The sequence below is a fragment of the Hyla sarda genome, unplaced genomic scaffold (genome assembly GCF_029499605.1).
Source record: "Hyla sarda isolate aHylSar1 unplaced genomic scaffold, aHylSar1.hap1 scaffold_1743, whole genome shotgun sequence".
In the NCBI taxonomy this organism is placed as follows: domain Eukaryota; kingdom Metazoa; phylum Chordata; class Amphibia; order Anura; family Hylidae; genus Hyla; species Hyla sarda.
The window spans coordinates 44790-72223 of NW_026608386.1; the positions used below are offsets into that span (position 1 = coordinate 44790).

At 46.2% G+C, this 27434-nt stretch overlaps 12 non-coding genes across 12 annotated transcripts; all 12 read left to right on the forward strand.

Annotated features, from left to right (window-relative positions):
• The first annotated feature begins 1537 nt into the window (after positions 1–1537).
• On the forward strand, positions 1538–1728 carry LOC130312954 (U2 spliceosomal RNA). Its single transcript, XR_008860994.1, has one exon. It is a non-coding gene; the product is annotated as a U2 spliceosomal RNA (small nuclear RNA).
• A 2092-nt stretch (positions 1729–3820) lies between these two features.
• Positions 3821–4011, forward strand: LOC130312956 (U2 spliceosomal RNA). Its single transcript, XR_008860996.1, has one exon. It is a non-coding gene; the product is annotated as a U2 spliceosomal RNA (small nuclear RNA).
• Positions 4012–6112: 2101 nt separating this feature from the next.
• LOC130312957 (U2 spliceosomal RNA) lies at positions 6113–6303 on the forward strand. The gene has a single exon (XR_008860997.1). It is a non-coding gene; the product is annotated as a U2 spliceosomal RNA (small nuclear RNA).
• Positions 6304–8398: 2095 nt separating this feature from the next.
• On the forward strand, positions 8399–8589 carry LOC130312958 (U2 spliceosomal RNA). The gene has a single exon (XR_008860998.1). It is a non-coding gene; the product is annotated as a U2 spliceosomal RNA (small nuclear RNA).
• A 2091-nt stretch (positions 8590–10680) lies between these two features.
• On the forward strand, positions 10681–10871 carry LOC130312959 (U2 spliceosomal RNA). Its single transcript, XR_008860999.1, has one exon. It is a non-coding gene; the product is annotated as a U2 spliceosomal RNA (small nuclear RNA).
• A 2090-nt stretch (positions 10872–12961) lies between these two features.
• Positions 12962–13152, forward strand: LOC130312960 (U2 spliceosomal RNA). The gene has a single exon (XR_008861000.1). It is a non-coding gene; the product is annotated as a U2 spliceosomal RNA (small nuclear RNA).
• A 2089-nt stretch (positions 13153–15241) lies between these two features.
• Positions 15242–15432, forward strand: LOC130312962 (U2 spliceosomal RNA). Its single transcript, XR_008861001.1, has one exon. It is a non-coding gene; the product is annotated as a U2 spliceosomal RNA (small nuclear RNA).
• A 2092-nt stretch (positions 15433–17524) lies between these two features.
• LOC130312963 (U2 spliceosomal RNA) lies at positions 17525–17715 on the forward strand. The gene has a single exon (XR_008861002.1). It is a non-coding gene; the product is annotated as a U2 spliceosomal RNA (small nuclear RNA).
• A 2092-nt stretch (positions 17716–19807) lies between these two features.
• LOC130312964 (U2 spliceosomal RNA) lies at positions 19808–19998 on the forward strand. The gene has a single exon (XR_008861003.1). It is a non-coding gene; the product is annotated as a U2 spliceosomal RNA (small nuclear RNA).
• Positions 19999–22091: 2093 nt separating this feature from the next.
• On the forward strand, positions 22092–22282 carry LOC130312965 (U2 spliceosomal RNA). The gene has a single exon (XR_008861004.1). It is a non-coding gene; the product is annotated as a U2 spliceosomal RNA (small nuclear RNA).
• Positions 22283–24373: 2091 nt separating this feature from the next.
• On the forward strand, positions 24374–24564 carry LOC130312967 (U2 spliceosomal RNA). The gene has a single exon (XR_008861006.1). It is a non-coding gene; the product is annotated as a U2 spliceosomal RNA (small nuclear RNA).
• Positions 24565–26658: 2094 nt separating this feature from the next.
• On the forward strand, positions 26659–26849 carry LOC130312968 (U2 spliceosomal RNA). The gene has a single exon (XR_008861007.1). It is a non-coding gene; the product is annotated as a U2 spliceosomal RNA (small nuclear RNA).
• The last annotated feature ends 585 nt before the right edge of the window (positions 26850–27434 follow it).

The window sequence follows — 27434 nt, forward strand, 5'->3', positions numbered from 1 at the left end:
ACAAATGCTTCCAGCCATCCATTGCACTAATGGATTGGTCATCAGCTGGCTGTCTATGTCCCGCATCAATATAGACCAAAGTACAGAGGGTTAGGCTATGCTATTGTGCACCTACCTGATGCATCAGAAGGTGCGAGGCCCTTGCTAAATTCTGTGCACAGACTTTGAGATCTATGCTTTAGACTGTATCTAAACCTGCTCCAACATGGACTGACATTCTGGCCTACTTTCAGCCGATGCGACTTGTCTGTCGCTGAACAGTCGCTTTTTATGTATTCAGCACCTATGTATAATGTTGTAAAAATGCTCTAGAAGCTAAAGTCGCAGAAATGTCACACATATTTGGCCTGCAACTTTCTGTGCGACAAATTCAGACAGGAAAAATCAGTATAAATCCTTAGAAAATTATCCCCCAGTGTCTCCATCTGCTGGCGGTATTGAATAAGCATTGCTGCACTGATGGGGTATGCATTAGACGAAAAAAAAGAAGAAAAAGAAGAATAATACGCCCAGAAAAGAGGCGAAAAGGAGAAAAACGTAAAAAAACGTGAAAAAAAAGTAAGAGGAAGAGAAGGGAAAAAAAGGTGGAAATGGGTTTAAAAGTGATTTCGGCGGAGAAATATATATATATATATATATATATATATATATATATATATATATATGCGCACACACACACATAGATATAAACGTATTCTCCGTTGAGATATTGCAGCCGCTGCTGTGTCCAGGCCCAGGAGCCTTAGCACTGTGCTGTGATGTCACTCAATACCACTGACATCACTAGGTGTAAACAACATCTCTCCTTTGCTGTGTATGTGACTATGGAGCTGTTTGGTGATGTCGTCTATTACGGCCTTCATAGAAGCAACAGGAGATTGTTGCATCCATCTTGAACCCTCAGAACTACAGTGCTATGATGTCACTCACTTCCACAGGCCTTGCAGAGTGTAAACAACAACAACCCAGCTTTGTTGTGTATGTAACCAAAGGGATTTGTGATGTCACCTAGAACCTTCACAGCAGCGACAGCTTTATGAGGAGCATCAGCACTGCTCTGCCTGAGCAGAACCATCACCGCCATAGGTTGTCAAATAACCCGGATTTAACCCACACAGGTAAGTCCAATGGGGTGCAGGCATGTCCTCTATGCTTACAGCTTCCCGTGGGTGTTGGTTTGATACCGTTTGGGGACAGCCAAGGAGGCATCTGCAGGCAACAAAGGTAGGTGTGTGCTTGTGTGTGTGTTTCCTATGCAGATCCTAAGCCCAGTGTCACATGCAAGTAGGAGGAGTAAGAAGGGTTCCTGGCAAATCCGGGTTATGGATTGCATTTAAAAAGGCCCCGTGGGAGTGCAATGGGCCCCTGTCTTGCTGCTTAGCAATAATGGTATGGGTTTAGGTTCTGCTGTGTGTACTGGTGGTTGACTGCCCCCCAGCCCAGAGTGTGCATGGAAAATTGTCTGGCAGCCTCCCTGACAGCAAGCAGTGATAGTGCCCATGAAGGGGACCTTGTTGGGCCTGCCCCTTTCACGGTTATCGCTTCTCGGCCTTTTGGCTAAGATCAAGTGTAGTATCTGTTCTTATCAGTTTAATATCTGATACGTCCCCTATCTGGGGACCATATATTAAATGGATTTTTGAGAACGGGGGCCGATTTCGAAGCTTGCTTCCGTCGCCCTATGCATTGACCCGATATGGCAGTATCTTCGGGTACAGTGCACCACCCCCTTACAGGGTTAAAAAGAAAGATTCCTACTTTCATTGCTACCTGCTTGCTGGCTAGCCAGCTAGCCAGCCCTGTGGGCCTTGCTGCTGCTGCAGCCAAAAAACAAAAGGTGGTGCTGCTGCTGCTTCTGCTGCTTCTGCTTCTGCTTGTGTCTGGCCCCTGTTGGAGCGTCCAGGCACAGGACTTCTGCTGCTGCTGACTAAATGGCCTCCTTAATTGGATCATTTGAGTAGCCAGCACACCTGTGCAGGTAGGGCATGACATGATAGGCAGCTGCCTTGATAGCGGGTGGGTGCTGAATGTTCCTAATTGACAAAATAAGATTAATGCTTATGAAGAAATATAAAATCTCATCCCTTCCCCAATATCGCGCCACACCCCTACCCCTTAATTCCCTGGTTGAACGTGATGGACATATGTCTTTTTTCGACCGTACTAACTATGTAACTATGTAACATAACATGGGGGGGGGGGGGGGGGTCTCCTGGCTGTTCACACAGGTGTGTCATTGCTGTACATTGACCATGCATTGCTTCTGTGGTATTGCAAAGGCAAAGACAAATGCTTCCAGCCATCCATTGCACTAATGGATTGGTCATCAGCTGGCTGTCTATGTCCCGCATCAATATAGACCAAAGTACAGAGGGTTAGGCTATGCTATTGTGCACCTACCTGATGCATCAGAAGGTGCGAGGCCCTTGCTAAATTCTGTGCACAGACTTTGAGATCTATGCTTTAGACTGTATCTAAACCTGCTCCAACATGGACTGACATTCTGGCCTACTTTCAGCCGATGCGACTTGTCTGTCGCTGAACAGTCGCTTTTTATGTATTCAGCACCTATGTATAATGTTGTAAAAATGCTCTAGAAGCTAAAGTCGCAGAAATGTCACACATATTTGGCCTGCAACTTTCTGTGCGACAAATTCAGACAGGAAAAATCAGTATAAATCCTTAGAAAATTATCCCCCAGTGTCTCCATCTGCTGGCGGTATTGAATAAGCATTGCTGCACTGATGGGGTATGCATTAGACGAAAAAAAAGAAGAAAAAGAAGAATAATACGCCCAGAAAAGAGGCGAAAAGGAGAAAAACGTAAAAAAACGTGAAAAAAAAGTAAGAGGAAGAGAAGGGAAAAAAAGGTGGAAATGGGTTTAAAAGTGATTTCGGCGGAGAAATATATATATATATATATATATATATATATATATATATATATATGCGCACACACACACATAGATATAAACGTATTCTCCGTTGAGATATTGCAGCCGCTGCTGTGTCCAGGCCCAGGAGCCTTAGCACTGTGCTGTGATGTCACTCAATACCACTGACATCACTAGGTGTAAACAACATCTCTCCTTTGCTGTGTATGTGACTATGGAGCTGTTTGGTGATGTCGTCTATTACGGCCTTCATAGAAGCAACAGGAGATTGTTGCATCCATCTTGAACCCTCAGAACTACAGTGCTATGATGTCACTCACTTCCACAGGCCTTGCAGAGTGTAAACAACAACAACCCAGCTTTGTTGTGTATGTAACCAAAGGGATTTGTGATGTCACCTAGAACCTTCACAGCAGCGACAGCTTTATGAGGAGCATCAGCACTGCTCTGCCTGAGCAGAACCATCACCGCCATAGGTTGTCAAATAACCCGGATTTAACCCACACAGGTAAGTCCAATGGGGTGCAGGCATGTCCTCTATGCTTACAGCTTCCCGTGGGTGTTGGTTTGATACCGTTTGGGGACAGCCAAGGAGGCATCTGCAGGCAACAAAGGTAGGTGTGTGCTTGTGTGTGTGTTTCCTATGCAGATCCTAAGCCCAGTGTCACATGCAAGTAGGAGGAGTAAGAAGGGTTCCTGGCAAATCCGGGTTATGGATTGCATTTAAAAAGGCCCCGTGGGAGTGCAATGGGCCCCTGTCTTGCTGCTTAGCAATAATGGTATGGGTTTAGGTTCTGCTGTGTGTACTGGTGGTTGACTGCCCCCCAGCCCAGAGTGTGCATGGAAAATTGTCTGGCAGCCTCCCTGACAGCAAGCAGTGATAGTGCCCATGAAGGGTACCTTGTTGGGCCCGCCCCTTTCACGGTTATCGCTTCTCGGCCTTTTGGCTAAGATCAAGTGTAGTATCTGTTCTTATCAGTTTAATATCTGATACGTCCCCTATCTGGGGACCATATATTAAATGGATTTTTGAGAACGGGGGCCGATTTCGAAGCTTGCTTCCGTCGCCCTATGCATTGACCCGATATGGCAGTATCTTCGGGTACAGTGCACCACCCCCTTACAGGGTTAAAAAGAAAGATTCCTACTTTCATTGCTACCTGCTTGCTGGCTAGCCAGCTAGCCAGCCCTGTGGGCCTTGCTGCTGCTGCAGCCAAAAAACAAAAGGTGGTGCTGCTGCTGCTTCTGCTGCTTCTGCTTCTGCTTGTGTCTGGCCCCTGTTGGAGCGTCCAGGCACAGGACTTCTGCTGCTGCTGACTAAATGGCCTCCTTAATTGGATCATTTGAGTAGCCAGCACACCTGTGCAGGTAGGGCATGACATGATAGGCAGCTGCCTTGATAGCGGGTGGGTGCTGAATGTTCCTAATTGACAAAATAAGATTAATGCTTATGAAGAAATATAAAATCTCATCCCTTCCCCAATATCTCGCCACACCCCTACCCCTTAATTCCCTGGTTGAACGTGATGGACATATGTCTTTTTTCGACCGTACTAACTATGTAACTATGTAACATAACATGGGGGGGGGGGGGGGGGGGTCTCCTGGCTGTTCACACAGGTGTGTCATTGCTGTACATTGACCATGCATTGCTTCTGTGGTATTGCAAAGGCAAAGACAAATGCTTCCAGCCATCCATTGCACTAATGGATTGGTCATCAGCTGGCTGTCTATGTCCCGCATCAATATAGACCAAAGTACAGAGGGTTAGGCTATGCTATTGTGCACCTACCTGATGCATCAGAAGGTGCGAGGCCCTTGCTAAATTCTGTGCACAGACTTTGAGATCTATGCTTTAGACTGTATCTAAACCTGCTCCAACATGGACTGACATTCTGGCCTACTTTCAGCCGATGCGACTTGTCTGTCGCTGAACAGTCGCTTTTTATGTATTCAGCACCTATGTATAATGTTGTAAAAATGCTCTAGAAGCTAAAGTCGCAGAAATGTCACACATATTTGGCCTGCAACTTTCTGTGCGACAAATTCAGACAGGAAAAATCAGTATAAATCCTTAGAAAATTATCCCCCAGTGTCTCCATCTGCTGGCGGTATTGAATAAGCATTGCTGCACTGATGGGGTATGCATTAGACGAAAAAAAAGAAGAAAAAGAAGAATAATACGCCCAGAAAAGAGGCGAAAAGGAGAAAAACGTAAAAAAACGTGAAAAAAAAGTAAGAGGAAGAGAAGGGAAAAAAAGGTGGAAATGGGTTTAAAAGTGATTTCGGCGGAGTATATATATATATATATATATATATATATATATATATATATATATATATATATGCGCACACACACACATAGATATAAACGTATTCTCCGTTGAGATATTGCAGCCGCTGCTGTGTCCAGGCCCAGGAGCCTTAGCACTGTGCTGTGATGTCACTCAATACCACTGACATCACTAGGTGTAAACAACATCTCTCCTTTGCTGTGTATGTGACTATGGAGCTGTTTGGTGATGTCGTCTATTACGGCCTTCATAGAAGCAACAGGAGATTGTTGCATCCATCTTGAACCCTCAGAACTACAGTGCTATGATGTCACTCACTTCCACAGGCCTTGCAGAGTGTAAACAACAACAACCCAGCTTTGTTGTGTATGTAACCAAAGGGATTTGTGATGTCACCTAGAACCTTCACAGCAGCGACAGCTTTATGAGGAGCATCAGCACTGCTCTGCCTGAGCAGAACCATCACCGCCATAGGTTGTCAAATAACCCGGATTTAACCCACACAGGTAAGTCCAATGGGGTGCAGGCATGTCCTCTATGCTTACAGCTTCCCGTGGGTGTTGGTTTGATACCGTTTGGGGACAGCCAAGGAGGCATCTGCAGGCAACAAAGGTAGGTGTGTGCTTGTGTGTGTGTTTCCTATGCAGATCCTAAGCCCAGTGTCACATGCAAGTAGGAGGAGTAAGAAGGGTTCCTGGCAAATCCGGGTTATGGATTGCATTTAAAAAGGCCCCGTGGGAGTGCAATGGGCCCCTGTCTTGCTGCTTAGCAATAATGGTATGGGTTTAGGTTCTGCTGTGTGTACTGGTGGTTGACTGCCCCCCAGCCCAGAGTGTGCATGGAAAATTGTCTGGCAGCCTCCCTGACAGCAAGCAGTGATAGTGCCCATGAAGGGGACCTTGTTGGGCCCGCCCCTTTCACGGTTATCGCTTCTCGGCCTTTTGGCTAAGATCAAGTGTAGTATCTGTTCTTATCAGTTTAATATCTGATACGTCCCCTATCTGGGGACCATATATTAAATGGATTTTTGAGAACGGGGGCCGATTTCGAAGCTTGCTTCCGTCGCCCTATGCATTGACCCGATATGGCAGTATCTTCGGGTACAGTGCACCACCCCCTTACAGGGTTAAAAAGAAAGATTCCTACTTTCATTGCTACCTGCTTGCTGGCTAGCCAGCTAGCCAGCCCTGTGGGCCTTGCTGCTGCTGCAGCCAAAAAACAAAAGGTGGTGCTGCTGCTGCTTCTGCTGCTTCTGCTTCTGCTTGTGTCTGGCCCCTGTTGGAGCGTCCAGGCACAGGACTTCTGCTGCTGCTGACTAAATGGCCTCCTTAATTGGATCATTTGAGTAGCCAGCACACCTGTGCAGGTAGGGCATGACATGATAGGCAGCTGCCTTGATAGCGGGTGGGTGCTGAATGTTCCTAATTGACAAAATAAGATTAATGCTTATGAAGAAATATAAAATCTCATCCCTTCCCCAATATCGCGCCACACCCCTACCCCTTAATTCCCTGGTTGAACGTGATGGACATATGTCTTTTTTCGACCGTACTAACTATGTAACTATGTAACATAACATGGGGGGGGGGGGGGGGGTCTCCTGGCTGTTCACACAGGTGTGTCATTGCTGTACATTGACCATGCATTGCTTCTGTGGTATTGCAAAGGCAAAGACAAATGCTTCCAGCCATCCATTGCACTAATGGATTGGTCATCAGCTGGCTGTCTATGTCCCGCATCAATATAGACCAAAGTACAGAGGGTTAGGCTATGCTATTGTGCACCTACCTGATGCATCAGAAGGTGCGAGGCCCTTGCTAAATTCTGTGCACAGACTTTGAGATCTATGCTTTAGACTGTATCTAAACCTGCTCCAACATGGACTGACATTCTGGCCTACTTTCAGCCGATGCGACTTGTCTGTCGCTGAACAGTCGCTTTTTATGTATTCAGCACCTATGTATAATGTTGTAAAATGCTCTAGAAGCTAAAGTCGCAGAAATGTCACACATATTTGGCCTGCAACTTTCTGTGCGACAAATTCAGACAGGAAAAATCAGTATAAATCCTTAGAAAATTATCCCCCAGTGTCTCCATCTGCTGGCGGTATTGAATAAGCATTGCTGCACTGATGGGGTATGCATTAGACGAAAAAAAAGAAGAAAAAGAAGAATAATACGCCCAGAAAAGAGGCGAAAAGGAGAAAAACGTAAAAAAACGTGAAAAAAAAGTAAGAGGAAGAGAAGGGAAAAAAAGGTGGAAATGGGTTTAAAAGTGATTTCGGCGGAGAAATATATATATATATATATATATATATATATATATATATATATATATATGCGCACACACACACATAGATATAAACGTATTCTCCGTTGAGATATTGCAGCCGCTGCTGTGTCCAGGCCCAGGAGCCTTAGCACTGTGCTGTGATGTCACTCAATACCACTGACATCACTAGGTGTAAACAACATCTCTCCTTTGCTGTGTATGTGACTATGGAGCTGTTTGGTGATGTCGTCTATTACGGCCTTCATAGAAGCAACAGGAGATTGTTGCATCCATCTTGAACCCTCAGAACTACAGTGCTATGATGTCACTCACTTCCACAGGCCTTGCAGAGTGTAAACAACAACAACCCAGCTTTGTTGTGTATGTAACCAAAGGGATTTGTGATGTCACCTAGAACCTTCACAGCAGCGACAGCTTTATGAGGAGCATCAGCACTGCTCTGCCTGAGCAGAACCATCACCGCCATAGGTTGTCAAATAACCCGGATTTAACCCACACAGGTAAGTCCAATGGGGTGCAGGCATGTCCTCTATGCTTACAGCTTCCCGTGGGTGTTGGTTTGATACCGTTTGGGGACAGCCAAGGAGGCATCTGCAGGCAACAAAGGTAGGTGTGTGCTTGTGTGTGTGTTTCCTATGCAGATCCTAAGCCCAGTGTCACATGCAAGTAGGAGGAGTAAGAAGGGTTCCTGGCAAATCCGGGTTATGGATTGCATTTAAAAAGGCCCCGTGGGAGTGCAATGGGCCCCTGTCTTGCTGCTTAGCAATAATGGTATGGGTTTAGGTTCTGCTGTGTGTACTGGTGGTTGACTGCCCCCCAGCCCAGAGTGTGCATGGAAAATTGTCTGGCAGCCTCCCTGACAGCAAGCAGTGATAGTGCCCATGAAGGGGACCTTGTTGGGCCCGCCCCTTTCACGGTTATCGCTTCTCGGCCTTTTGGCTAAGATCAAGTGTAGTATCTGTTCTTATCAGTTTAATATCTGATACGTCCCCTATCTGGGGACCATATATTAAATGGATTTTTGAGAACGGGGGCCGATTTCGAAGCTTGCTTCCGTCGCCCTATGCATTGACCCGATATGGCAGTATCTTCGGGTACAGTGCACCACCCCCTTACAGGGTTAAAAAGAAAGATTCCTACTTTCATTGCTACCTGCTTGCTGGCTAGCCAGCTAGCCAGCCCTGTGGGCCTTGCTGCTGCTGCAGCCAAAAAACAAAAGGTGGTGCTGCTGCTGCTTCTGCTGCTTCTGCTTCTGCTTGTGTCTGGCCCCTGTTGGAGCGTCCAGGCACAGGACTTCTGCTGCTGCTGACTAAATGGCCTCCTTAATTGGATCATTTGAGTAGCCAGCACACCTGTGCAGGTAGGGCATGACATGATAGGCAGCTGCCTTGATAGCGGGTGGGTGCTGAATGTTCCTAATTGACAAAATAAGATTAATGCTTATGAAGAAATATAAAATCTCATCCCTTCCCCAATATCGCGCCACACCCCTACCCCTTAATTCCCTGGTTGAACGTGATGGACATATGTCTTTTTTCGACCGTACTAACTATGTAACTATGTAACATAACATGGGGGGGGGGGGGGTCTCCTGGCTGTTCACACAGGTGTGTCATTGCTGTACATTGACCATGCATTGCTTCTGTGGTATTGCAAAGGCAAAGACAAATGCTTCCAGCCATCCATTGCACTAATGGATTGGTCATCAGCTGGCTGTCTATGTCCCGCATCAATATAGACCAAAGTACAGAGGGTTAGGCTATGCTATTGTGCACCTACCTGATGCATCAGAAGGTGCGAGGCCCTTGCTAAATTCTGTGCACAGACTTTGAGATCTATGCTTTAGACTGTATCTAAACCTGCTCCAACATGGACTGACATTCTGGCCTACTTTCAGCCGATGCGACTTGTCTGTCGCTGAACAGTCGCTTTTTATGTATTCAGCACCTATGTATAATGTTGTAAAAATGCTCTAGAAGCTAAAGTCGCAGAAATGTCACACATATTTGGCCTGCAACTTTCTGTGCGACAAATTCAGACAGGAAAAATCAGTATAAATCCTTAGAAAATTATCCCCCAGTGTCTCCATCTGCTGGCGGTATTGAATAAGCATTGCTGCACTGATGGGGTATGCATTAGACGAAAAAAAAGAAGAAAAAGAAGAATAATACGCCCAGAAAAGAGGCGAAAAGGAGAAAAACGTAAAAAAACGTGAAAAAAAAGTAAGAGGAAGAGAAGGGAAAAAAAGGTGGAAATGGGTTTAAAAGTGATTTCGGCGGAGAAATATATATATATATATATATATATATATATATATATATATATATATGCGCACACACACACATAGATATAAACGTATTCTCCGTTGAGATATTGCAGCCGCTGCTGTGTCCAGGCCCAGGAGCCTTAGCACTGTGCTGTGATGTCACTCAATACCACTGACATCACTAGGTGTAAACAACATCTCTCCTTTGCTGTGTATGTGACTATGGAGCTGTTTGGTGATGTCGTCTATTACGGCCTTCATAGAAGCAACAGGAGATTGTTGCATCCATCTTGAACCCTCAGAACTACAGTGCTATGATGTCACTCACTTCCACAGGCCTTGCAGAGTGTAAACAACAACAACCCAGCTTTGTTGTGTATGTAACCAAAGGGATTTGTGATGTCACCTAGAACCTTCACAGCAGCGACAGCTTTATGAGGAGCATCAGCACTGCTCTGCCTGAGCAGAACCATCACCGCCATAGGTTGTCAAATAACCCGGATTTAACCCACACAGGTAAGTCCAATGGGGTGCAGGCATGTCCTCTATGCTTACAGCTTCCCGTGGGTGTTGGTTTGATACCGTTTGGGGACAGCCAAGGAGGCATCTGCAGGCAACAAAGGTAGGTGTGTGCTTGTGTGTGTGTTTCCTATGCAGATCCTAAGCCCAGTGTCACATGCAAGTAGGAGGAGTAAGAAGGGTTCCTGGCAAATCCGGGTTATGGATTGCATTTAAAAAGGCCCCGTGGGAGTGCAATGGGCCCCTGTCTTGCTGCTTAGCAATAATGGTATGGGTTTAGGTTCTGCTGTGTGTACTGGTGGTTGACTGCCCCCCAGCCCAGAGTGTGCATGGAAAATTGTCTGGCAGCCTCCCTGACAGCAAGCAGTGATAGTGCCCATGAAGGGGACCTTGTTGGGCCCGCCCCTTTCACGGTTATCGCTTCTCGGCCTTTTGGCTAAGATCAAGTGTAGTATCTGTTCTTATCAGTTTAATATCTGATACGTCCCCTATCTGGGGACCATATATTAAATGGATTTTTGAGAACGGGGGCCGATTTCGAAGCTTGCTTCCGTCGCCCTATGCATTGACCCGATATGGCAGTATCTTCGGGTACAGTGCACCACCCCCTTACAGGGTTAAAAAGAAAGATTCCTACTTTCATTGCTACCTGCTTGCTGGCTAGCCAGCTAGCCAGCCCTGTGGGCCTTGCTGCTGCTGCAGCCAAAAAACAAAAGGTGGTGCTGCTGCTGCTTCTGCTGCTTCTGCTTCTGCTTGTGTCTGGCCCCTGTTGGAGCGTCCAGGCACAGGACTTCTGCTGCTGCTGACTAAATGGCCTCCTTAATTGGATCATTTGAGTAGCCAGCACACCTGTGCAGGTAGGGCATGACATGATAGGCAGCTGCCTTGATAGCGGGTGGGTGCTGAATGTTCCTAATTGACAAAATAAGATTAATGCTTATGAAGAAATATAAAATCTCATCCCTTCCCCAATATCGCGCCACACCCCTACCCCTTAATTCCCTGGTTGAACGTGATGGACATATGTCTTTTTTCGACCGTACTAACTATGTAACTATGTAACATAACATGGGGGGGGGGGGGTCTCCTGGCTGTTCACACAGGTGTGTCATTGCTGTACATTGACCATGCATTGCTTCTGTGGTATTGCAAAGGCAAAGACAAATGCTTCCAGCCATCCATTGCACTAATGGATTGGTCATCAGCTGGCTGTCTATGTCCCGCATCAATATAGACCAAAGTACAGAGGGTTAGGCTATGCTATTGTGCACCTACCTGATGCATCAGAAGGTGCGAGGCCCTTGCTAAATTCTGTGCACAGACTTTGAGATCTATGCTTTAGACTGTATCTAAACCTGCTCCAACATGGACTGACATTCTGGCCTACTTTCAGCCGATGCGACTTGTCTGTCGCTGAACAGTCGCTTTTTATGTATTCAGCACCTATGTATAATGTTGTAAAAATGCTCTAGAAGCTAAAGTCGCAGAAATGTCACACATATTTGGCCTGCAACTTTCTGTGCGACAAATTCAGACAGGAAAAATCAGTATAAATCCTTAGAAAATTATCCCCCAGTGTCTCCATCTGCTGGCGGTATTGAATAAGCATTGCTGCACTGATGGGGTATGCATTAGACGAAAAAAAAGAAGAAAAAGAAGAATAATACGCCCAGAAAAGAGGCGAAAAGGAGAAAAACGTAAAAAAACGTGAAAAAAAAGTAAGAGGAAGAGAAGGGAAAAAAAGGTGGAAATGGGTTTAAAAGTGATTTCGGCGGAGAAATATATATATATATATATATATATATATATATATATATATATATATGCGCACACACACACATAGATATAAACGTATTCTCCGTTGAGATATTGCAGCCGCTGCTGTGTCCAGGCCCAGGAGCCTTAGCACTGTGCTGTGATGTCACTCAATACCACTGACATCACTAGGTGTAAACAACATCTCTCCTTTGCTGTGTATGTGACTATGGAGCTGTTTGGTGATGTCGTCTATTACGGCCTTCATAGAAGCAACAGGAGATTGTTGCATCCATCTTGAACCCTCAGAACTACAGTGCTATGATGTCACTCACTTCCACAGGCCTTGCAGAGTGTAAACAACAACAACCCAGCTTTGTTGTGTATGTAACCAAAGGGATTTGTGATGTCACCTAGAACCTTCACAGCAGCGACAGCTTTATGAGGAGCATCAGCACTGCTCTGCCTGAGCAGAACCATCACCGCCATAGGTTGTCAAATAACCCGGATTTAACCCACACAGGTAAGTCCAATGGGGTGCAGGCATGTCCTCTATGCTTACAGCTTCCCGTGGGTGTTGGTTTGATACCGTTTGGGGACAGCCAAGGAGGCATCTGCAGGCAACAAAGGTAGGTGTGTGCTTGTGTGTGTGTTTCCTATGCAGATCCTAAGCCCAGTGTCACATGCAAGTAGGAGGAGTAAGAAGGGTTCCTGGCAAATCCGGGTTATGGATTGCATTTAAAAAGGCCCCGTGGGAGTGCAATGGGCCCCTGTCTTGCTGCTTAGCAATAATGGTATGGGTTTAGGTTCTGCTGTGTGTACTGGTGGTTGACTGCCCCCCAGCCCAGAGTGTGCATGGAAAATTGTCTGGCAGCCTCCCTGACAGCAAGCAGTGATAGTGCCCATGAAGGGGACCTTGTTGGGCCCGCCCCTTTCACGGTTATCGCTTCTCGGCCTTTTGGCTAAGATCAAGTGTAGTATCTGTTCTTATCAGTTTAATATCTGATACGTCCCCTATCTGGGGACCATATATTAAATGGATTTTTGAGAACGGGGGCCGATTTCGAAGCTTGCTTCCGTCGCCCTATGCATTGACCCGATATGGCAGTATCTTCGGGTACAGTGCACCACCCCCTTACAGGGTTAAAAAGAAAGATTCCTACTTTCATTGCTACCTGCTTGCTGGCTAGCCAGCTAGCCAGCCCTGTGGGCCTTGCTGCTGCTGCAGCCAAAAAACAAAAGGTGGTGCTGCTGCTGCTTCTGCTGCTTCTGCTTGTGTCTGGCCCCTGTTGGAGCGTCCAGGCACAGGACTTCTGCTGCTGCTGACTAAATGGCCTCCTTAATTGGATCATTTGAGTAGCCAGCACACCTGTGCAGGTAGGGCATGACATGATAGGCAGCTGCCTTGATAGCGGGTGGGTGCTGAATGTTCCTAATTGACAAAATAAGATTAATGCTTATGAAGAAATATAAAATCTCATCCCTTCCCCAATATCGCGCCACACCCCTACCCCTTAATTCCCTGGTTGAACGTGATGGACATATGTCTTTTTTCGACCGTACTAACTATGTAACTATGTAACATAACATGGGGGGGGGGGGGGGGTCTCCTGGCTGTTCACACAGGTGTGTCATTGCTGTACATTGACCATGCATTGCTTCTGTGGTATTGCAAAGGCAAAGACAAATGCTTCCAGCCATCCATTGCACTAATGGATTGGTCATCAGCTGGCTGTCTATGTCCCGCATCAATATAGACCAAAGTACAGAGGGTTAGGCTATGCTATTGTGCACCTACCTGATGCATCAGAAGGTGCGAGGCCCTTGCTAAATTCTGTGCACAGACTTTGAGATCTATGCTTTAGACTGTATCTAAACCTGCTCCAACATGGACTGACATTCTGGCCTACTTTCAGCCGATGCGACTTGTCTGTCGCTGAACAGTCGCTTTTTATGTATTCAGCACCTATGTATAATGTTGTAAAAATGCTCTAGAAGCTAAAGTCGCAGAAATGTCACACATATTTGGCCTGCAACTTTCTGTGCGACAAATTCAGACAGGAAAAATCAGTATAAATCCTTAGAAAATTATCCCCCAGTGTCTCCATCTGCTGGCGGTATTGAATAAGCATTGCTGCACTGATGGGGTATGCATTAGACGAAAAAAAAGAAGAAAAAGAAGAATAATACGCCCAGAAAAGAGGCGAAAAGGAGAAAAACGTAAAAAAACGTGAAAAAAAAGTAAGAGGAAGAGAAGGGAAAAAAAGGTGGAAATGGGTTTAAAAGTGATTTCGGCGGAGAAATATATATATATGTATATATATATATATATATATATATATATATATATGCGCACACACACACATAGATATAAACGTATTCTCCGTTGAGATATTGCAGCCGCTGCTGTGTCCAGGCCCAGGAGCCTTAGCACTGTGCTGTGATGTCACTCAATACCACTGACATCACTAGGTGTAAACAACATCTCTCCTTTGCTGTGTATGTGACTATGGAGCTGTTTGGTGATGTCGTCTATTACGGCCTTCATAGAAGCAACAGGAGATTGTTGCATCCATCTTGAACCCTCAGAACTACAGTGCTATGATGTCACTCACTTCCACAGGCCTTGCAGAGTGTAAACAACAACAACCCAGCTTTGTTGTGTATGTAACCAAAGGGATTTGTGATGTCACCTAGAACCTTCACAGCAGCGACAGCTTTATGAGGAGCATCAGCACTGCTCTGCCTGAGCAGAACCATCACCGCCATAGGTTGTCAAATAACCCGGATTTAACCCACACAGGTAAGTCCAATGGGGTGCAGGCATGTCCTCTATGCTTACAGCTTCCCGTGGGTGTTGGTTTGATACCGTTTGGGGACAGCCAAGGAGGCATCTGCAGGCAACAAAGGTAGGTGTGTGCTTGTGTGTGTGTTTCCTATGCAGATCCTAAGCCCAGTGTCACATGCAAGTAGGAGGAGTAAGAAGGGTTCCTGGCAAATCCGGGTTATGGATTGCATTTAAAAAGGCCCCGTGGGAGTGCAATGGGCCCCTGTCTTGCTGCTTAGCAATAATGGTATGGGTTTAGGTTCTGCTGTGTGTACTGGTGGTTGACTGCCCCCCAGCCCAGAGTGTGCATGGAAAATTGTCTGGCAGCCTCCCTGACAGCAAGCAGTGATAGTGCCCATGAAGGGGACCTTGTTGGGCCCGCCCCTTTCACGGTTATCGCTTCTCGGCCTTTTGGCTAAGATCAAGTGTAGTATCTGTTCTTATCAGTTTAATATCTGATACGTCCCCTATCTGGGGACCATATATTAAATGGATTTTTGAGAACGGGGGCCGATTTCGAAGCTTGCTTCCGTCGCCCTATGCATTGACCCGATATGGCAGTATCTTCGGGTACAGTGCACCACCCCCTTACAGGGTTAAAAAGAAAGATTCCTACTTTCATTGCTACCTGCTTGCTGGCTAGCCAGCTAGCCAGCCCTGTGGGCCTTGCTGCTGCTGCAGCCAAAAAACAAAAGGTGGTGCTGCTGCTGCTTCTGCTGCTTCTGCTTCTGCTTGTGTCTGGCCCCTGTTGGAGCGTCCAGGCACAGGACTTCTGCTGCTGCTGACTAAATGGCCTCCTTAATTGGATCATTTGAGTAGCCAGCACACCTGTGCAGGTAGGGCATGACATGATAGGCAGCTGCCTTGATAGCGGGTGGGTGCTGAATGTTCCTAATTGACAAAATAAGATTAATGCTTATGAAGAAATATAAAATCTCATCCCTTCCCCAATATCGCGCCACACCCCTACCCCTTAATTCCCTGGTTGAACGTGATGGACATATGTCTTTTTTCGACCGTACTAACTATGTAACTATGTAACATAACATGGGGGGGGGGGGGGGGGTCTCCTGGCTGTTCACACAGGTGTGTCATTGCTGTACATTGACCATGCATTGCTTCTGTGGTATTGCAAAGGCAAAGACAAATGCTTCCAGCCATCCATTGCACTAATGGATTGGTCATCAGCTGGCTGTCTATGTCCCGCATCAATATAGACCAAAGTACAGAGGGTTAGGCTATGCTATTGTGCACCTACCTGATGCATCAGAAGGTGCGAGGCCCTTGCTAAATTCTGTGCACAGACTTTGAGATCTATGCTTTAGACTGTATCTAAACCTGCTCCAACATGGACTGACATTCTGGCCTACTTTCAGCCGATGCGACTTGTCTGTCGCTGAACAGTCGCTTTTTATGTATTCAGCACCTATGTATAATGTTGTAAAAATGCTCTAGAAGCTAAAGTCGCAGAAATGTCACACATATTTGGCCTGCAACTTTCTGTGCGACAAATTCAGACAGGAAAAATCAGTATAAATCCTTAGAAAATTATCCCCCAGTGTCTCCATCTGCTGGCGGTATTGAATAAGCATTGCTGCACTGATGGGGTATGCATTAGACGAAAAAAAAGAAGAAAAAGAAGAATAATACGCCCAGAAAAGAGGCGAAAAGGAGAAAAACGTAAAAAAACGTGAAAAAAAAGTAAGAGGAAGAGAAGGGAAAAAAAGGTGGAAATGGGTTTAAAAGTGATTTCGGCGGAGAATATATATATATATATATATATATATATATATATATATATATATGCGCACACACACACATAGATATAAACGTATTCTCCGTTGAGATATTGCAGCCGCTGCTGTGTCCAGGCCCAGGAGCCTTAGCACTGTGCTGTGATGTCACTCAATACCACTGACATCACTAGGTGTAAACAACATCTCTCCTTTGCTGTGTATGTGACTATGGAGCTGTTTGGTGATGTCGTCTATTACGGCCTTCATAGAAGCAACAGGAGATTGTTGCATCCATCTTGAACCCTCAGAACTACAGTGCTATGATGTCACTCACTTCCACAGGCCTTGCAGAGTGTAAACAACAACAACCCAGCTTTGTTGTGTATGTAACCAAAGGGATTTGTGATGTCACCTAGAACCTTCACAGCAGCGACAGCTTTATGAGGAGCATCAGCACTGCTCTGCCTGAGCAGAACCATCACCGCCATAGGTTGTCAAATAACCCGGATTTAACCCACACAGGTAAGTCCAATGGGGTGCCAGGCATGTCCTCTATGCTTACAGCTTCCCGTGGGTGTTGGTTTGATACCGTTTGGGGACAGCCAAGGAGGCATCTGCAGGCAACAAAGGTAGGTGTGTGCTTGTGTGTGTGTTTCCTATGCAGATCCTAAGCCCAGTGTCACATGCAAGTAGGAGGAGTAAGAAGGGTTCCTGGCAAATCCGGGTTATGGATTGCATTTAAAAAGGCCCCGTGGGAGTGCAATGGGCCCCTGTCTTGCTGCTTAGCAATAATGGTATGGGTTTAGGTTCTGCTGTGTGTACTGGTGGTTGACTGCCCCCCAGCCCAGAGTGTGCATGGAAAATTGTCTGGCAGCCTCCCTGACAGCAAGCAGTGATAGTGCCCATGAAGGGGACCTTGTTGGGCCCGCCCCTTTCACGGTTATCGCTTCTCGGCCTTTTGGCTAAGATCAAGTGTAGTATCTGTTCTTATCAGTTTAATATCTGATACGTCCCCTATCTGGGGACCATATATTAAATGGATTTTTGAGAACGGGGGCCGATTTCGAAGCTTGCTTCCGTCGCCCTATGCATTGACCCGATATGGCAGTATCTTCGGGTACAGTGCACCACCCCCTTACAGGGTTAAAAAGAAAGATTCCTACTTTCATTGCTACCTGCTTGCTGGCTAGCCAGCTAGCCAGCCCTGTGGGCCTTGCTGCTGCTGCAGCCAAAAAACAAAAGGTGGTGCTGCTGCTGCTTCTGCTGCTTCTGCTTCTGCTTGTGTCTGGCCCCTGTTGGAGCGTCCAGGCACAGGACTTCTGCTGCTGCTGACTAAATGGCCTCCTTAATTGGATCATTTGAGTAGCCAGCACACCTGTGCAGGTAGGGCATGACATGATAGGCAGCTGCCTTGATAGCGGGTGGGTGCTGAATGTTCCTAATTGACAAAATAAGATTAATGCTTATGAAGAAATATAAAATCTCATCCCTTCCCCAATATCGCGCCACACCCCTACCCCTTAATTCCCTGGTTGAACGTGATGGACATATGTCTTTTTTCGACCGTACTAACTATGTAACTATGTAACATAACATGGGGGGGGGGGGGGGTCTCCTGGCTGTTCACACAGGTGTGTCATTGCTGTACATTGACCATGCATTGCTTCTGTGGTATTGCAAAGGCAAAGACAAATGCTTCCAGCCATCCATTGCACTAATGGATTGGTCATCAGCTGGCTGTCTATGTCCCGCATCAATATAGACCAAAGTACAGAGGGTTAGGCTATGCTATTGTGCACCTACCTGATGCATCAGAAGGTGCGAGGCCCTTGCTAAATTCTGTGCACAGACTTTGAGATCTATGCTTTAGACTGTATCTAAACCTGCTCCAACATGGACTGACATTCTGGCCTACTTTCAGCCGATGCGACTTGTCTGTCGCTGAACAGTCGCTTTTTATGTATTCAGCACCTATGTATAATGTTGTAAAAATGCTCTAGAAGCTAAAGTCGCAGAAATGTCACACATATTTGGCCTGCAACTTTCTGTGCGACAAATTCAGACAGGAAAAATCAGTATAAATCCTTAGAAAATTATCCCCCAGTGTCTCCATCTGCTGGCGGTATTGAATAAGCATTGCTGCACTGATGGGGTATGCATTAGACGAAAAAAAAGAAGAAAAAGAAGAATAATACGCCCAGAAAAGAGGCGAAAAGGAGAAAAACGTAAAAAAACGTGAAAAAAAAGTAAGAGGAAGAGAAGGGAAAAAAAGGTGGAAATGGGTTTAAAAGTGATTTCGGCGGAGAAATATATATATATATATATATATATATATATATATATATATATATATGCGCACACACACACATAGATATAAACGTATTCTCCGTTGAGATATTGCAGCCGCTGCTGTGTCCAGGCCCAGGAGCCTTAGCACTGTGCTGTGATGTCACTCAATACCACTGACATCACTAGGTGTAAACAACATCTCTCCTTTGCTGTGTATGTGACTATGGAGCTGTTTGGTGATGTCGTCTATTACGGCCTTCATAGAAGCAACAGGAGATTGTTGCATCCATCTTGAACCCTCAGAACTACAGTGCTATGATGTCACTCACTTCCACAGGCCTTGCAGAGTGTAAACAACAACAACCCAGCTTTGTTGTGTATGTAACCAAAGGGATTTGTGATGTCACCTAGAACCTTCACAGCAGCGACAGCTTTATGAGGAGCATCAGCACTGCTCTGCCTGAGCAGAACCATCACCGCCATAGGTTGTCAAATAACCCGGATTTAACCCACACAGGTAAGTCCAATGGGGTGCAGGCATGTCCTCTATGCTTACAGCTTCCCGTGGGTGTTGGTTTGATACCGTTTGGGGACAGCCAAGGAGGCATCTGCAGGCAACAAAGGTAGGTGTGTGCTTGTGTGTGTGTTTCCTATGCAGATCCTAAGCCCAGTGTCACATGCAAGTAGGAGGAGTAAGAAGGGTTCCTGGCAAATCCGGGTTATGGATTGCATTTAAAAAGGCCCCGTGGGAGTGCAATGGGCCCCTGTCTTGCTGCTTAGCAATAATGGTATGGGTTTAGGTTCTGCTGTGTGTACTGGTGGTTGACTGCCCCCCAGCCCAGAGTGTGCATGGAAAATTGTCTGGCAGCCTCCCTGACAGCAAGCAGTGATAGTGCCCATGAAGGGGACCTTGTTGGGCCCGCCCCTTTCACGGTTATCGCTTCTCGGCCTTTTGGCTAAGATCAAGTGTAGTATCTGTTCTTATCAGTTTAATATCTGATACGTCCCCTATCTGGGGACCATATATTAAATGGATTTTTGAGAACGGGGGCCGATTTCGAAGCTTGCTTCCGTCGCCCTATGCATTGACCCGATATGGCAGTATCTTCGGGTACAGTGCACCACCCCCTTACAGGGTTAAAAAGAAAGATTCCTACTTTCATTGCTACCTGCTTGCTGGCTAGCCAGCTAGCCAGCCCTGTGGGCCTTGCTGCTGCTGCAGCCAAAAAACAAAAGGTGGTGCTGCTGCTGCTTCTGCTGCTTCTGCTTCTGCTTGTGTCTGGCCCCTGTTGGAGCGTCCAGGCACAGGACTTCTGCTGCTGCTGACTAAATGGCCTCCTTAATTGGATCATTTGAGTAGCCAGCACACCTGTGCAGGTAGGGCATGACATGATAGGCAGCTGCCTTGATAGCGGGTGGGTGCTGAATGTTCCTAATTGACAAAATAAGATTAATGCTTATGAAGAAATATAAAATCTCATCCCTTCCCCAATATCGCGCCACACCCCTACCCCTTAATTCCCTGGTTGAACGTGATGGACATATGTCTTTTTTCGACCGTACTAACTATGTAACTATGTAACATAACATGGGGGGGGGGGGGGGGGTCTCCTGGCTGTTCACACAGGTGTGTCATTGCTGTACATTGACCATGCATTGCTTCTGTGGTATTGCAAAGGCAAAGACAAATGCTTCCAGCCATCCATTGCACTAATGGATTGGTCATCAGCTGGCTGTCTATGTCCCGCATCAATATAGACCAAAGTACAGAGGGTTAGGCTATGCTATTGTGCACCTACCTGATGCATCAGAAGGTGCGAGGCCCTTGCTAAATTCTGTGCACAGACTTTGAGATCTATGCTTTAGACTGTATCTAAACCTGCTCCAACATGGACTGACATTCTGGCCTACTTTCAGCCGATGCGACTTGTCTGTCGCTGAACAGTCGCTTTTTATGTATTCAGCACCTATGTATAATGTTGTAAAAATGCTCTAGAAGCTAAAGTCGCAGAAATGTCACACATATTTGGCCTGCAACTTTCTGTGCGACAAATTCAGACAGGAAAAATCAGTATAAATCCTTAGAAAATTATCCCCCAGTGTCTCCATCTGCTGGCGGTATTGAATAAGCATTGCTGCACTGATGGGGTATGCATTAGACGAAAAAAAAGAAGAAAAAGAAGAATAATACGCCCAGAAAAGAGGCGAAAAGGAGAAAAACGTAAAAAAACGTGAAAAAAAAGTAAGAGGAAGAGAAGGGAAAAAAAGGTGGAAATGGGTTTAAAAGTGATTTCGGCGGAGAAATATATATATATATATATATATATATAATATATATATATATATATGCGCACACACACACATAGATATAAACGTATTCTCCGTTGAGATATTGCAGCCGCTGCTGTGTCCAGGCCCAGGAGCCTTAGCACTGTGCTGTGATGTCACTCAATACCACTGACATCACTAGGTGTAAACAACATCTCTCCTTTGCTGTGTATGTGACTATGGAGCTGTTTGGTGATGTCGTCTATTACGGCCTTCATAGAAGCAACAGGAGATTGTTGCATCCATCTTGAACCCTCAGAACTACAGTGCTATGATGTCACTCACTTCCACAGGCCTTGCAGAGTGTAAACAACAACAACCCAGCTTTGTTGTGTATGTAACCAAAGGGATTTGTGATGTCACCTAGAACCTTCACAGCAGCGACAGCTTTATGAGGAGCATCAGCACTGCTCTGCCTGAGCAGAACCATCACCGCCATAGGTTGTCAAATAACCCGGATTTAACCCACACAGGTAAGTCCAATGGGGTGCAGGCATGTCCTCTATGCTTACAGCTTCCCGTGGGTGTTGGTTTGATACCGTTTGGGGACAGCCAAGGAGGCATCTGCAGGCAACAAAGGTAGGTGTGTGCTTGTGTGTGTGTTTCCTATGCAGATCCTAAGCCCAGTGTCACATGCAAGTAGGAGGAGTAAGAAGGGTTCCTGGCAAATCCGGGTTATGGATTGCATTTAAAAAGGCCCCGTGGGAGTGCAATGGGCCCCTGTCTTGCTGCTTAGCAATAATGGTATGGGTTTAGGTTCTGCTGTGTGTACTGGTGGTTGACTGCCCCCCAGCCCAGAGTGTGCATGGAAAATTGTCTGGCAGCCTCCCTGACAGCAAGCAGTGATAGTGCCCATGAAGGGGACCTTGTTGGGCCCGCCCCTTTCACGGTTATCGCTTCTCGGCCTTTTGGCTAAGATCAAGTGTAGTATCTGTTCTTATCAGTTTAATATCTGATACGTCCCCTATCTGGGGACCATATATTAAATGGATTTTTGAGAACGGGGGCCGATTTCGAAGCTTGCTTCCGTCGCCCTATGCATTGACCCGATATGGCAGTATCTTCGGGTACAGTGCACCACCCCCTTACAGGGTTAAAAAGAAAGATTCCTACTTTCATTGCTACCTGCTTGCTGGCTAGCCAGCTAGCCAGCCCTGTGGGCCTTGCTGCTGCTGCAGCCAAAAAACAAAAGGTGGTGCTGCTGCTGCTTCTGCTGCTTCTGCTTCTGCTTGTGTCTGGCCCCTGTTGGAGCGTCCAGGCACAGGACTTCTGCTGCTGCTGACTAAATGGCCTCCTTAATTGGATCATTTGAGTAGCCAGCACACCTGTGCAGGTAGGGCATGACATGATAGGCAGCTGCCTTGATAGCGGGTGGGTGCTGAATGTTCCTAATTGACAAAATAAGATTAATGCTTATGAAGAAATATAAAATCTCATCCCTTCCCCAATATCGCGCCACACCCCTACCCCTTAATTCCCTGGTTGAACGTGATGGACATATGTCTTTTTTCGACCGTACTAACTATGTAACTATGTAACATAACATGGGGGGGGGGGGGGTCTCCTGGCTGTTCACACAGGTGTGTCATTGCTGTACATTGACCATGCATTGCTTCTGTGGTATTGCAAAGGCAAAGACAAATGCTTCCAGCCATCCATTGCACTAATGGATTGGTCATCAGCTGGCTGTCTATGTCCCGCATCAATATAGACCAAAGTACAGAGGGTTAGGCTATGCTATTGTGCACCTACCTGATGCATCAGAAGGTGCGAGGCCCTTGCTAAATTCTGTGCACAGACTTTGAGATCTATGCTTTAGACTGTATCTAAACCTGCTCCAACATGGACTGACATTCTGGCCTACTTTCAGCCGATGCGACTTGTCTGTCGCTGAACAGTCGCTTTTTATGTATTCAGCACCTATGTATAATGTTGTAAAAATGCTCTAGAAGCTAAAGTCGCAGAAATGTCACACATATTTGGCCTGCAACTTTCTGTGCGACAAATTCAGACAGGAAAAATCAGTATAAATCCTTAGAAAATTATCCCCCAGTGTCTCCATCTGCTGGCGGTATTGAATAAGCATTGCTGCACTGATGGGGTATGCATTAGACGAAAAAAAAGAAGAAAAAGAAGAATAATACGCCCAGAAAAGAGGCGAAAAGGAGAAAAACGTAAAAAAACGTGAAAAAAAAGTAAGAGGAAGAGAAGGGAAAAAAAGGTGGAAATGGGTTTAAAAGTGATTTCGGCGGAGAAATATATATATATATATATATATATATATATATATATATATATATATGCGCACACACACACATAGATATAAACGTATTCTCCGTTGAGATATTGCAGCCGCTGCTGTGTCCAGGCCCAGGAGCCTTAGCACTGTGCTGTGATGTCACTCAATACCACTGACATCACTAGGTGTAAACAACATCTCTCCTTTGCTGTGTATGTGACTATGGAGCTGTTTGGTGATGTCGTCTATTACGGCCTTCATAGAAGCAACAGGAGATTGTTGCATCCATCTTGAACCCTCAGAACTACAGTGCTATGATGTCACTCACTTCCACAGGCCTTGCAGAGTGTAAACAACAACAACCCAGCTTTGTTGTGTATGTAACCAAAGGGATTTGTGATGTCACCTAGAACCTTCACAGCAGCGACAGCTTTATGAGGAGCATCAGCACTGCTCTGCCTGAGCAGAACCATCACCGCCATAGGTTGTCAAATAACCCGGATTTAACCCACACAGGTAAGTCCAATGGGGTGCAGGCATGTCCTCTATGCTTACAGCTTCCCGTGGGTGTTGGTTTGATACCGTTTGGGGACAGCCAAGGAGGCATCTGCAGGCAACAAAGGTAGGTGTGTGCTTGTGTGTGTGTTTCCTATGCAGATCCTAAGCCCAGTGTCACATGCAAGTAGGAGGAGTAAGAAGGGTTCCTGGCAAATCCGGGTTATGGATTGCATTTAAAAAGGCCCCGTGGGAGTGCAATGGGCCCCTGTCTTGCTGCTTAGCAATAATGGTATGGGTTTAGGTTCTGCTGTGTGTACTGGTGGTTGACTGCCCCCCAGCCCAGAGTGTGCATGGAAAATTGTCTGGCAGCCTCCCTGACAGCAAGCAGTGATAGTGCCCATGAAGGGGACCTTGTTGGGCCCGCCCCTTTCACGGTTATCGCTTCTCGGCCTTTTGGCTAAGATCAAGTGTAGTATCTGTTCTTATCAGTTTAATATCTGATACGTCCCCTATCTGGGGACCATATATTAAATGGATTTTTGAGAACGGGGGCCGATTTCGAAGCTTGCTTCCGTCGCCCTATGCATTGACCCGATATGGCAGTATCTTCGGGTACAGTGCACCACCCCCTTACAGGGTTAAAAAGAAAGATTCCTACTTTCATTGCTACCTGCTTGCTGGCTAGCCAGCTAGCCAGCCCTGTGGGCCTTGCTGCTGCTGCAGCCAAAAAACAAAAGGTGGTGCTGCTGCTGCTTCTGCTGCTTCTGCTTCTGCTTGTGTCTGGCCCCTGTTGGAGCGTCCAGGCACAGGACTTCTGCTGCTGCTGACTAAATGGCCTCCTTAATTGGATCATTTGAGTAGCCAGCACACCTGTGCAGGTAGGGCATGACATGATAGGCAGCTGCCTTGATAGCGGGTGGGTGCTGAATGTTCCTAATTGACAAAATAAGATTAATGCTTATGAAGAAATATAAAATCTCATCCCTTCCCCAATATCGCGCCACACCCCTACCCCTTAATTCCCTGGTTGAACGTGATGGACATATGTCTTTTTTCGACCGTACTAACTATGTAACTATGTAACATAACATGGGGGGGGGGGGGGGGTCTCCTGGCTGTTCACACAGGTGTGTCATTGCTGTACATTGACCATGCATTGCTTCTGTGGTATTGCAAAGGCAAAGACAAATGCTTCCAGCCATCCATTGCACTAATGGATTGGTCATCAGCTGGCTGTCTATGTCCCGCATCAATATAGACCAAAGTACAGAGGGTTAGGCTATGCTATTGTGCACCTACCTGATGCATCAGAAGGTGCGAGGCCCTTGCTAAATTCTGTGCACAGACTTTGAGATCTATGCTTTAGACTGTATCTAAACCTGCTCCAACATGGACTGACATTCTGGCCTACTTTCAGCCGATGCGACTTGTCTGTCGCTGAACAGTCGCTTTTTATGTATTCAGCACCTATGTATAATGTTGTAAAAATGCTCTAGAAGCTAAAGTCGCAGAAATGTCACACATATTTGGCCTGCAACTTTCTGTGCGACAAATTCAGACAGGAAAAATCAGTATAAATCCTTAGAAAATTATCCCCCAGTGTCTCCATCTGCTGGCGGTATTGAATAAGCATTGCTGCACTGATGGGGTATGCATTAGACGAAAAAAAAGAAGAAAAAGAAGAATAATACGCCCAGAAAAGAGGCGAAAAGGAGAAAAACGTAAAAAAACGTGAAAAAAAAGTAAGAGGAAGAGAAGGGAAAAAAAGGTGGAAATGGGTTTAAAAGTGATTTCGGCGGAGAAATATATATATATTATATATATATATATATATATATATATATATATATGCGCACACACACACATAGATATAAACGTATTCTCCGTTGAGATATTGCAGCCGCTGCTGTGTCCAGGCCCAGGAGCCTTAGCACTGTGCTGTGATGTCACTCAATACCACTGACATCACTAGGTGTAAACAACATCTCTCCTTTGCTGTGTATGTGACTATGGAGCTGTTTGGTGATGTCGTCTATTACGGCCTTCATAGAAGCAACAGGAGATTGTTGCATCCATCTTGAACCCTCAGAACTACAGTGCTATGATGTCACTCACTTCCACAGGCCTTGCAGAGTGTAAACAACAACAACCCAGCTTTGTTGTGTATGTAACCAAAGGGATTTGTGATGTCACCTAGAACCTTCACAGCAGCGACAGCTTTATGAGGAGCATCAGCACTGCTCTGCCTGAGCAGAACCATCACCGCCATAGGTTGTCAAATAACCCGGATTTAACCCACACAGGTAAGTCCAATGGGGTGCAGGCATGTCCTCTATGCTTACAGCTTCCCGTGGGTGTTGGTTTGATACCGTTTGGGGACAGCCAAGGAGGCATCTGCAGGCAACAAAGGTAGGTGTGTGCTTGTGTGTGTGTTTCCTATGCAGATCCTAAGCCCAGTGTCACATGCAAGTAGGAGGAGTAAGAAGGGTTCCTGGCAAATCCGGGTTATGGATTGCATTTAAAAAGGCCCCGTGGGAGTGCAATGGGCCCCTGTCTTGCTGCTTAGCAATAATGGTATGGGTTTAGGTTCTGCTGTGTGTACTGGTGGTTGACTGCCCCCCAGCCCAGAGTGTGCATGGAAAATTGTCTGGCAGCCTCCCTGACAGCAAGCAGTGATAGTGCCCATGAAGGGGACCTTGTTGGGCCCGCCCCTTTCACGGTTATCGCTTCTCGGCCTTTTGGCTAAGATCAAGTGTAGTATCTGTTCTTATCAGTTTAATATCTGATACGTCCCCTATCTGGGGACCATATATTAAATGGATTTTTGAGAACGGGGGCCGATTTCGAAGCTTGCTTCCGTCGCCCTATGCATTGACCCGATATGGCAGTATCTTCGGGTACAGTGCACCACCCCCTTACAGGGTTAAAAAGAAAGATTCCTACTTTCATTGCTACCTGCTTGCTGGCTAGCCAGCTAGCCAGCCCTGTGGGCCTTGCTGCTGCTGCAGCCAAAAAACAAAAGGTGGTGCTGCTGCTGCTTCTGCTGCTTCTGCTTCTGCTTGTGTCTGGCCCCTGTTGGAGCGTCCAGGCACAGGACTTCTGCTGCTGCTGACTAAATGGCCTCCTTAATTGGATCATTTGAGTAGCCAGCACACCTGTGCAGGTAGGGCATGACATGATAGGCAGCTGCCTTGATAGCGGGTGGGTGCTGAATGTTCCTAATTGACAAAATAAGATTAATGCTTATGAAGAAATATAAAATCTCATCCCTTCCCCAATATCGCGCCACACCCCTACCCCTTAATTCCCTGGTTGAACGTGATGGACATATGTCTTTTTTCGACCGTACTAACTATGTAACTATGTAACATAACATGGGGGGGGGGGTCTCCTGGCTGTTCACACAGGTGTGTCATTGCTGTACATTGACCATGCATTGCTTCTGTGGTATTGCAAAGGCAAAGACAAATGCTTCCAGCCATCCATTGCACTAATGGA